Here is an 11,766-nt window from a genome sequence, read left to right as displayed (position 1 = left end):
AATCCGATTTGAATTTCAGTGGGCTGGTTCCCTGGTATCTTCCAAAGCTGCAACTGCAGGATTAGAGTCACATTCCCTAGAAATCTTACAATAACACGGTTCTGTACATAATGTAGTGGAACTGGGGATTGGGCCAGAGAAGATTCAGGGGGTAGCAGTGTTAGTCTGTATCCGCAAAAACAAGGAGTCTGGTGGTACCTTAAAGACTAACAGATTTATTTGGGCATAAGCTTTTATGGGTAAAACTCCACTTCCTCATCTGAAGAAGTGATGTTTTACCCATGAAAGTTTATACCCAGAGAAGATTTTATTTCCCTGCTTCTGTATTTCTGTTCTTCCACCATCACCCTCAGATTCCCAGGCCAGGTTTAGACAGTGTGAGGATTTCTTTTCCTATTTCAGTTATGTAAAAACATCAGTGGATTCCTATCCAATAAAACATAGCAAAGGACTGTCCTGAGAGAGAGAGAGAGAGAGAGCAAAAAAGCTTGATTGATACTGTGTTAGCCTTGATTCTGAGCTCACACCAGTTTACACTGGTGTAACTTCATTGACCTCAATGGAGTTATAGATTTAGGCCTGATCCTGCGCTACTTAACTTTAAGCATATGAGCCATCCAAATGAAGACAATGTGACTACTCGCGGCCTAAGTCTTTGGAGAATTGCAGTCTTATGGAGAAGTGACGTCAGTGCAGTTACTCATGATTTAAATTGGCGTGCGTATAGAATTATATGGGCCAGATTCTCTAGACCACTACGTTCATTTTGTGCTGCCAGCTGCCTCCACCCACTGGGGTAAATGGAGTATGTCAGAGGCAGGCTAGAGGCAGAAAGGGGTGTGCTGAAGCCGAGTCCCTCTGCACCTGATGCCGTACAGACTTTATAACAGTGGTGGAAGATACAGTCAGCACCCTACTGCTCTAAGTTCTGCTGGGTCCATGCAGCTGGGGATCAGAGAGCTCCCGGTGGCTCTCTGAAGCCACCACTGCCCACTCTATCTGAACACGTAATGGAGAACTGGCTACATCTCTAACAACAATAAGGGACAGTGGCTGCCATGTAGAAATGCCCAGTACTATATTTAGGTTCAGTGACTTGTCACCATTTTACCTTAATAGTAGTCCAGGAGTTGACTCATCCTCACATATTGCACCTTTCTGAACAAGCAGGAGAATATCTGCCCGAAGGGGAAATTCACTTGTAAGAAAGGGTGGTGCTGTTGATGCTGTTAATCTGCCTGAGGAATATCACCACAGGAGGGCAGTTTTAAAGTACAGTCTGAGCTTTCTAGTAAACATGCCTGTGGACACTTCCTGGAAGAGAGATGTTCTATGTCAGAGCATCTCCTGAGGATGCTGGTCACATACCTTCATCAGCCAGCATTGCCACTTTCAGGGCTGCATCAGCCACCTTTGGCCTCTTTCCCCTCATATAACAGGTGTTGTGGATGTCTTGTATGCCTGTAACTCCCTCCTAGGTCTCCGTTCCACCAGTGGATGCCTAGCCGGCCTCAGTCAGTGGAAATTGGAGCGTGACTCAAGCCCCAGATGTGCCAGCAATTGTTTTGCTAATTTGTTTTTTTTTTTTAAATTAGCCAAATAAAATGTTGAAACTAAGGCACAGCACACTATATTTAAAAAAAACACAACTAGCCAGCAAGAGATATGAAATATGCCGAATAGCTTGTAGAATAAAGAGCTGTGTGTCTTTTTCTCACCCAGCAGCCATCATATTACCCCTAAAGCACACACAAATAAAATGTCATCAAAAGCACAGTATTTGGGCCCTGTTTCCAGCAAGCTATTTAGAAAAGCACTTAAACATATGGTTCAAGTCAAGAATACGCTCATGTGATTTCTTGAATTGGAACCTTGGTGAAGTTGATTATACAGCTGAATGCTGACTAAATACTAAATTAATTTCATTGCTACACAGGTTTCAGAGTAGCAGCTGTGTTAGTCTGTATCCACAAAAAGAACAGGAGTACTTGTGGCACCTTAGAGACTAACAAATTTATTAGCGCATAAGCTTTCGTGGGCTACACCCACTTCATTGGATGCATAGAATGGAACATATAGTAAGATATAGATATATATATATAGAGAGAGAGAGAGACAGATAAGTTGGAAGTTACCATACAAACTGTGAGAGACTAATTAGTTAAGATGAGCTATTATCAGCAGAAGAAAAAAACTTTTATAGTGATAATCAAGATTGCCCATTTAGACAGTTGACAAGAAGGTGTGAGGATACTTAACTTAGGGAAATAGATTCAATATGTGTAATGACCCAGCCACTCCCAGTCTCTATTCAAACCCAAGTTAATGGTATCTAGTTTGCATATCAATTCAAGCTCAGCAGTTTCTCCTTGGAGTCTATTTTTGAAGCTTTTCTATTGCAAAATTGCCACCCTTAAATTTTTTACTGAGTGGCCAGCGAGGTTGAGGTGTTCTCCTACCGGTTTTTGCATGTTATGATTCCTGATGTCAGATTTGTGTCCATTTATTATTTTGCATAGAGACTGTCCGGTTTGGCCAATGTACATGGCAAAGGGGCATTGCTGGCATATGATGGCATCTATCACATTGGTAGATGTGGAGGTGAATGAGCCCCTGATGGCATGGCTAATGTGATTAGGTCCTATGATGGTGTCACTTGAATAAATATGTGGACACAGTTGGCATCGGGCTTTGTTGCAAGGATAGGTTCTTGGGTTAGTGTTTTTGTTGTGTGGTGAGTGGTTGCTGGTGAGTATTTGCTTCAGGTTGGGGGGCTGTCTGAAAGCAAGGACTGGTCTGTCTGATCCCTCACTCTCACAGATCTTGGGAGACAGATCAGTCCTTGCTTACAGACAGCCCCCCAACCTGAAGCAAATACTCACCAGCAACCACACACCACACGACATTTATTATGCTCTAATAAATTTGTTAGTCTCTAAGGTGCCACAAGTACAACTGTTCTTATTGCTACACAAAGTGCTTTATGTTGATTCCAAAACCTGAAATGTAACTTTGTTCTTTTCTTTTCTTCTTCTTCTTTTTTGCTTTGCAGCTTCCTCTACCAAGACAACGTATGTCAGCTACAGCAATCATGCAAACTGAGCAGGGAAATGAAATGCACCTGAAGTATGTGAAAATAAAAAAAAATAAATAATGAATTTACTACCACCAAAACCTCGGTCTTGGAAAGAGCTGTAGACTACAATCGAATCAATAGTCAGTCTCTTAATGGACAAAGATTAACCACGAGCCAAAAGCAGGAAGGGTGGGGAAGGAAAAAGCTCAGTTTTATACACTTCAGACCGAATGTCAAACTTCTGAACTGTTTACTCACAAAAGGAAGTAAATGTTAGCTTGTGAAAAAAAAATGCTGTTGAAATAAACCATGTCTGATGTTATACTTGTAAGTACTTTTTTGTGATTGTGAGAATTTCCATTCCTGTCCCACATTGTTGAACTTGTATAAGAAGATGAGTTTGTTTCTTGTGATGACTGACTGAATTGAAGCCCTGGGTTGTGCTAAAATAAGTGCAATGATTGACGCATGCAAATTTTTATACAAAATAATTTATTTCTAATAATAAAGGAATGTTTTGCAAATGTTCAGACTTGTTTCGTTGCAGTTTTAAGGAAGGAAAAACAAATAATATTTTAAGTCCGGACAGTATTGTTTATTGTTTGTTTAGAATGTGCAGTAAAGGGGGGAGCAGGTATAAATAAAACAATAATAACGGTGTCAGAAGAATGCAGTGTAAAGTCGAAGCATGTTGACGGGGGTGTCCGTGTGTGTGTGTGTGTGTGTGTGTGTGTGTGTGTACTCTCCGAGGTGGGTGACTTTATTTGTTTTAAAAATTGTTATTATTTTAAAATTGCTGATGGGAGTTTTTCCCAAAGTAAATACATTTTATAAGATTTTGTGAAATGAAGGATTTCTGATGTTGTGCTCACCATTTATGATTCAGCAACTGGTTTTTTTCTTTTGAAAAAATTATCAGACAATTATAGCAAAGATGATAAAAACGAAAAACTCAGATTTCTTATAGTAATCAGAACCAGCAAACTGAAATAAAAGGTTAATCTTATTATCCTGTACAATGGTATTATGTTGCTGATACTCCCCCATCAGCTATGATGACGTGCCATTGCTGGCAATCACATCTTATTGATGAATGCCTTAGAAATAACATGGAAAGGAATCAGTAGAATATTTGGAAAGCAGTAAAGTGGATATATGAACTAACTTATCAAACCTTTGAAAATCAAAGGAAATGGCTATTTGAGTACAATTCTGATGTCTTCTAATTTTCAGAATTAAATTATTCAGTAGTTAATGGTGCCATGCCATTAGAAATGGTTGTACCAAAGACAGAGAGAAAACAAGAGAGATTGGAACCAGTGTAGAGATCTATCATGTTAATAAGCCACTCTAGACAAGTTAAAAGCAGACTGCTAGAGGCTTTCAGCTCTGTCACCAATGTCTATGATGCGCTTTGAGACTTTTTCTACTCTATACAATATCTGCCATTCATCAAGTCAATGGGTCTTCGCAATCAGTTTGTTATTAAATGTTCTTTCTGCTGATTTAGCCTGGACGGCTCATTGTTCTTCTTTCCAATAGGCGCTATCTCTTTGTAACATACCTTCTCCAAGGAGGCTGCAGTGGACCCTGGATTACATTATTGAATAAGGGAAGGCTAATTTATTTGAAACTGAATCTCCTACATGTTACAGTTCTGTACTTTACCCTCTTGTGCAGCCAGCAAACTGTTTTCAGTCAACTATCGCCTCAGTGAATGTCCATGTTCCAAAGCACTTCGACAAAGTACAGTTAGGAAGGATCTATCCCAATATTTGGACGCCTGAGTTACTGATGATGTATCATTCACTATAGTGTAATTGAAATGTTTATGACTGACCACTCACCAAACTACAAAATAATTATAAATGAAAAAATAAAGAACCAGGGATTAATTACTTTTTCTATTGACTATGCTTGAAAGCCATTAAGCATACTATGGTCCCTACCCTACAGACATACATACACTTAGTATTATGGACGACTAGTGCCGTTGCTGTCAATGGGCAGTATTCACACGTTTAAAGTTCAGTAGAGCTGCTTGGAAACTTTTTGATGAAATGTTTAGTTGCAGAGAATGCCACTGTGTCCAAACCAAAATATATCAGTTTTGACTAAGGTTTCAATGGGAAGTTTCTCAAGTTCAGGGGGATGTGAGAGAGAAAGTCAGAGAGACCTGACGTTTTCTAACTGTAAACAGGCATTTCAACACAATTGCAGTTTGCAAAAACCTTTAAAAGGTTTTGATTTCATTCCAGTGCAGAATGAAAACAAATGCTGAAAGTTGTCATGAAATGGAATTGTTGTCTTCCGGCCTGCTCAAAAGATCTGCATGAGTGTTTGCTGGATGAAGCCCTTAATCAGTAATGGGCCTGATCCTGAAGTTGTTCTCTGCATGTGACGCTGATTGAAGCTAGTGAATGTTCAGGTAAAGTAAGAAATAGCCCATTAATCTGTTGTGAAGAAGAACACTAAGAGGCAATGTTGTTATGATGAATGAGCCTACAATCCATTACCCACAGTGGAATTACTCTTGTGAGTAGGGATTTGCAGGATCAGGCCAAACATGTTAACGTCAGAGATGTGAAAAAAGCCAATCTTATGGCTGGGATGCGCACCGCAGGTGGGGTGGGGGAGTGAAGGCAGCCCCTTTATAACTTTTAGCCCAGTGGTCAGGGCATACTCCGGCAATGCGGAAGACCCAAATTCAAATCACTCCTCCACATCAGGGAGAAGCAGGGAATTGAACCAGCATCACCCACATACTAGGTGAGTGTCCTGTCCCCTGGACTAAAAGTTATAAAAATGGGGGTGGGGGGGGGAGGGGAAGCATCAACATCATTCTTGCAAAAAATGGCTTAGGTGCCTCACTCCAGGAGTGGATTCATGGCTGCAAATCCCAAGTGGAAATAGGCACCTCCTTCCAGCCCTTTGAGGGGCGGGACGTAGATCACACCCCTCTCCTTGCCATTTCCTATTGGCTACCTTAGGCACCTCTCTGCTCATCATGCTGGCTTTTGTGAATCCCATTCTTAGGTGCCTAGTTGTCCCCATGCAATGTATAGGGAGCCTGAGCACCTCACTCAGGGTTGTGAAGTCCACTAGTCATCAGTGTACCTAAAAATAAGTCCCTTTGTGAATCTAGCCTGCAATGTCTAACTTACACTACTGATGTATTGGTTTCACTTTAACAGGCTATTTACACACATGCCTAACTTTCAGAATGTGAGTAGTCCCGTTGACTTCACAAACTTTTAAGTTATGCTTTTGTTTATGTACCTTGTTGAATGGGGGGGGGGGTGTCACAGTAGTCAGGAAGGAACTTCTTTGTTCACTCATATTAGCACTGTGTCAGTCAAAAACACAGGGTACCATACATTATTAAGATATATTGGTCCAGATCCTGCTTACCTCAGCATGCAGAACACACAGTGATGTTACTGGAATTTTTGTAGTGCAGCATACAGTCCATACAAGAGCACCACAACTTTCTCAGAGATATGCCAGCATTACTAGTAAACTAACTCAAAACAGAAGAAAGGTTTTTTGGGTTTTTTTGCAATGGCCATGGTGTAACACCTATTTTGTTTCAGAGTAACAGCCGTGTTAGTCTGTTTTTGCAAAAAGAAAAGGAGTACTTGTGGCACCTTAGAGACTAACCAATTTATTTGAGCATGAGCTTTTGTGAGCTACAGCTCACGAAAGCTCATGCTCAAATAAATTGGTTAGTCTCTAAGGTGCCACAAGTCCTCCTTTTCTTTTTACCTATTTTGTTCTTACCTTATTTGGTTCTTTCTCCCCAATTTAACCACTATAAAAATTCTGCTCCTAAAAAGAGAGGTGTCAGAGTAGCAGCCGTGTTAATCTGTATCCACAAAAAGAACAGGAGGACTTGTGGCACCTTAGAGACTAACCAATAAAAATAAAACAATAAAAAGAGCAATGTCATGACAGGGTTGGAGAAAAAATGGCTACAATTGGAGCATGGGAATCTAATGGAATGAGCTATGGAAAAATGACTTCTGCTATACTTTTTACTTTACGTTACCAGGTCCCTTTTTATCAGGAGGTTGGACAGCAATAAGAGAAAATCCCGTAGTATCTGTGCTTATTGTGTCTGTGAATACTCAGGAAGCTTCTTAATTTCTCCCACACATTCTCCCTCTCTCTTGGAATTAACCATCACTCGTTCCTTTTATACAGGAAACACATTGCTTTTTTCACAACCTTCTTCTCTCGGTCTAGCCCATTCTACTCTTTCGTTTATAGCCTTGCCAGTCATTAAGCTGTAGTTAAACCTGTCAGCATTTTTCATTATAAATTCTACTATTTAACACAGCCTTACAAAGACGCTGCAGGATGAAACTTGGCATGTATAGTCTAAGAATGGGTCTGAAATACTCTCTTCAAAAACACCATCATCGTTTTTTCCATTGAAGTTTTATGTAGGTTAAAAATGAAAAGCTTATACATTGAACGTATCTCCCAAACACATATAACTGAAGGGCGGTAGCAATTTAAAACCTGAATGTTGGCCAATGATTATCGCATAATGTCTTCCAATTGCTTGTGCTACAGTTTGAAGAATTAGGTTTACACAGTATGTAAAAGACACATACTAAGCTATAATCCTCGACCCATCTTCAGTGTATGTTTTTTTCTTTGTTTAAGGGTCCATAAAAGTTTCCCCATTGATTTCAATAGGGTTTGGATTTGGCTCCATTGATTTAATCAATAATGTAGGTCACTGCTTTCTCACCTAGTAACACTGTGTAAACCGATGTGAGCAGAGTTATGCTGAGAGCTACATTAAATATTATGTGTGCATTCTTAGGAGCTGATCCCACCATCACTAATGCACATGAGCAATTCAGGTGCATAAATTGTGTGTGTTTACAAGGCCTTTGCTTACATGTGAATTAGTGTTTAATGGGTACTAAGCATCTTATATGGGCCAGATTTGCAGAGGCATAGCACCCTTTCAGATCCCATTGGCTTCACTAGGCTCTGCAGGTGCTTCGTCTTGAAAATCAGGCTGCTAGGGAATTGGTTTAGCTGACCCAATGGCGGGGGAGGGGGGAGCAGAGACAAAAGCTCAGTCCTCAAAGGTACTTCGGCCTTGCTCCACAGCAGCACTGCAATGCCTAACCCACAGTCAGCTGATGCCTAGTGGAATCCCCAGCCCTAAGCTAAGTGCCCAGATTCCCATACAATGTATGGGAAGCATAAGGCACCTAAGAAAGGCATCCTTAGAAGCCAGCAAGCCAAACAGGAAGCTGCCTAATTAGCCAGGATTGAAATGTCGAGACGTGCAAAGACAGGAGAGAGAAGAGGAGCAAGCAGCATGGGCACCTAAGTCTCTGACCAGTGGTGCTGGGATGATGGGCTGGAAATCAGTACCTGCCTCCATTCAAGATCCTCATCCTTGAACCCTCTCCTGGAGTTAGGCACTCTGGTTAGGTACCGCTGCTCTAGCAGTCAAACCACCCCACCTCCCTCTCTCTCTCTCTCCTGCTTACACTCAATATCTGTCTCTTGCTCACCCTATATTTCACTGTGCCCTTGGCTATCTTTTGCATGGATGCTGTGTTGACCTCCATGCCATCTATGGGCTGCATCCAGCCCTCCTGTTGCAGGGTCTGATAGGTATCAGCTCTCAGTTGTGCTCACAGCATGTCTACAGGATTGGGCTCCACTGCTGAGCTAGGCGTTCCCCTGCCTAGTTTGAGACAGTAGTGGAGTAAATGCGGGGCAGGGTGATGTTCAGTATGTGTGGCGCCTTTTCACATGGGGCTGGAGAGCGAGTCCACCCTGCACTGACCCAGAAAAACCACACATGCATATACAAGTCAATCTCCTCTCCTGCGGGGCTGGACCTGGCTCCCTGCTCTGGGCGGTGTGCCATGGTGCATGGGGCCACGTGACACTGAGACCCTATGCAACTTGTCACAGCACCACTCGCTCACTTTTGGATGGTTGCTCCTTTATTATGATGGAGGGGTGGCCATGCCAAACCTGAGCGATGCTGCAAATCTGTGCACCAGATTGCAATGCCCAGAGTGGGGAGCCAGGCTCAGCCTCAAGGTACAGGAGCCACCACTGCCTGTTGAATGCAGGGCCAGCTTGCTTTTCAAACTGATGCTCCCATCCCAGTCTGGGGCCTCACCTCTGCACCAGTCCAAGATGAGGGTTGCATTGACAGGGCAGACGGTGCTGCTGGTGCCCCTTTGTCAGGGAAGGAGGAATGCTCCCATTGAATAGGGAGGCACTACTAATGACCCATCACCCTCCCCACCCCACCCCACCTTGTTACAAAACCTGACTGCCACTGGTTTGAGAATGCTGCTTTGGGACCTCCAGGGCTTAAACTGAGGTTCTGAGCTGCTTGTTAGCTATGGGATGGTGTCAGGGTTCACCCAGCTTTGTGAATGCTGACTGGTGGAAACGTGGGCACCTAGGGGATGTAGGATCCTAAATAATTAGGTAGCAGCTGGGCATCAGTTCTGAAAATGTCAGTGGTGCCTAAGGGGTGGATTAGGCACCTAAAGAGGCAGATAGGTGCCTAAATGCCTTTGAGGAGCTGGGTCAGAGAGCCTGCCATGTCAGTCAAAATATGGGGAGGGTGTGCCTACGCTGAACCAGGGCCCACTCCTGCAAACGCCTCACTCTCAGCCCAGGCCCTGGGCTTAATGCCACAATATGGCCTTTATGAATCACACATGCCTTATACGTCAGTCTACAGTCCATTCCTAATTTTTAACCTCAGAAGCCACCACTGTCCCTTAGCCTGAGCACAGGCCCGCCACATGTGTCTAACTGGAGTATAGCCATACCATCTGCTCCAATGACAGCTTCAACATAATGCTAATTTATTTATTTTCACTGAGAAGGCAAAGGTTACATGGAGAGGTGCTCTTGGGGAGGTGGAAGAGGGCAGGAGAGGATTGCTTCCTGGTTTCCATTGCAATTGGATCTTTCTTCCTCTTTTATATTCAGGTGAGCTTCAGAAGGGAGCCAAACTCATGTAATTGGCAGAAGTCTAGCTGGGCCCCTGGAAGGCTGTCTCAGCAAAGAGGCGGAAGGCTGTATCTGCACAGCCTCTCACACCACAGCTCAGGCACGTCAGCAAGGCAGTGTGTGAACTGTGGCTGCCCATGCTTCCCGTTGGCTTTTGTTACACAAAGTGCTTCAGTCTTGAGTGATTTCAATCCAGTCAATTCCCAGAGTACTAAAAATTTAACCGCCTCATCTGAGTTCTTAATGTGTAAAAGATAAATGGCTACATAGGCACAGTAATGTTTTCAGCCAAAAAAAAAAAAAAAAATCCATAAGGGTTCTTTATCACACAGACTTTTAGGGCTCAATTCTGATCACAGAAGAAAAGCGAGAGACCATAGCTTAAAAACTCAATTACTGTGCATGCATGTGTGCACAGAGAAGCTAATTCATCAGGACAGATGACTTATACTATTATACTTTGAAAATCAGATACCGGTCCTTAATGTGGTTTTGTGACTGCAGGATAGATACAATGGACTCTAATGGTGCTATGTATCAGACCAATGAACCAGAAATTGAACAGGATTTATAAGAGAGAGACGTTAAACATTCTGTAGAAACTATAATGGACCACTGTGTCAAAAATCCACTTTTCAAGAAATGCCTAAATAGCAATTTACACAGTAGGGTTTTTAACGAATAGCATCAATTCTCTCCCAATGAATAGATAATTTTTATCACTAACCAAGGGAAGAAATGCTAGAAGACATTTTAACATCTCACATTTGTAAATATGTTGTATTAAAATACAATTACCTTCTTTATGTATCTCAAGCAGAACATGAAAGTGGCGGACATAATATGATGTATAAAGAGAAAATGTCTCTTTTATAGTGTTCCTTTATTGTGCTCTAATTTTAAAATTCACCTGTATGATGCAGCTTATTGCAACATCATGTCAGCCACTAATTTAGAAAGATGGTTTAATATGGTAACACATTTGCAGATAGGCTGCTTATCATAGGGTGAGCTTAAGACAAACAAATATGTCTCTGCAAACTAGTGCCTGTTAAAAATTGCACTGGGCAAAGCTTGAGCATGGAATGGAAAAGCACAGTCTCATCCGGCTTGATTTTGATTTCTCTTATACCCGTTTTCCACTGATTTCACTTACACAAGTGTTTAATGTTATTCATTTTAATGGAGTTATAATGGTATTACGTTGGTGTAAAGGATATCAGAATCAGGACCAAAAATTCAGTCATTGTGGACATGATCACAACTTTTGGGGGTATGTCTATGCTGCAATTAAAGAGCCGCGGCTGGCTTGTGCCAGCTAACTCCAGCTCGTAGGGCTCAGGCTAAAGGGCTGTTTAATTGCGGTGTAGATGTTTGGGCTCAGGCTGGAGCCTGGGATCTAGGACTCTGTGAAGTGGGAGGATCCCAGAGCTGGGGCTGCAGCCCGATCCTGAACATCGACCTCACAATTAAACAGTCCCTTAGCCTGAGCACAGGCCCGCCACATGTGTCTAAGTGGAATATAGCCATACCATCTGCTCCAATGACAGCTTCAACTTAATGCTAATTTATTTATTTTCACTGAGAAGGCAAAGGTTACATGGAGAGGTGCTCTTGGGGAGGTGGAAGAGGGTAGGAGAGGATTGCTTCCTGGTTTCCATTGCAATTGGATC

Source organism: Eretmochelys imbricata, chromosome 1 (assembly GCF_965152235.1).
Source record: "Eretmochelys imbricata isolate rEreImb1 chromosome 1, rEreImb1.hap1, whole genome shotgun sequence".
Lineage (NCBI taxonomy): Eukaryota > Metazoa > Chordata > Testudines > Cheloniidae > Eretmochelys > Eretmochelys imbricata.
The sequence above is the reverse complement of the archived record's forward strand: the minus strand, read 5'-3'. Positions refer to the sequence as shown.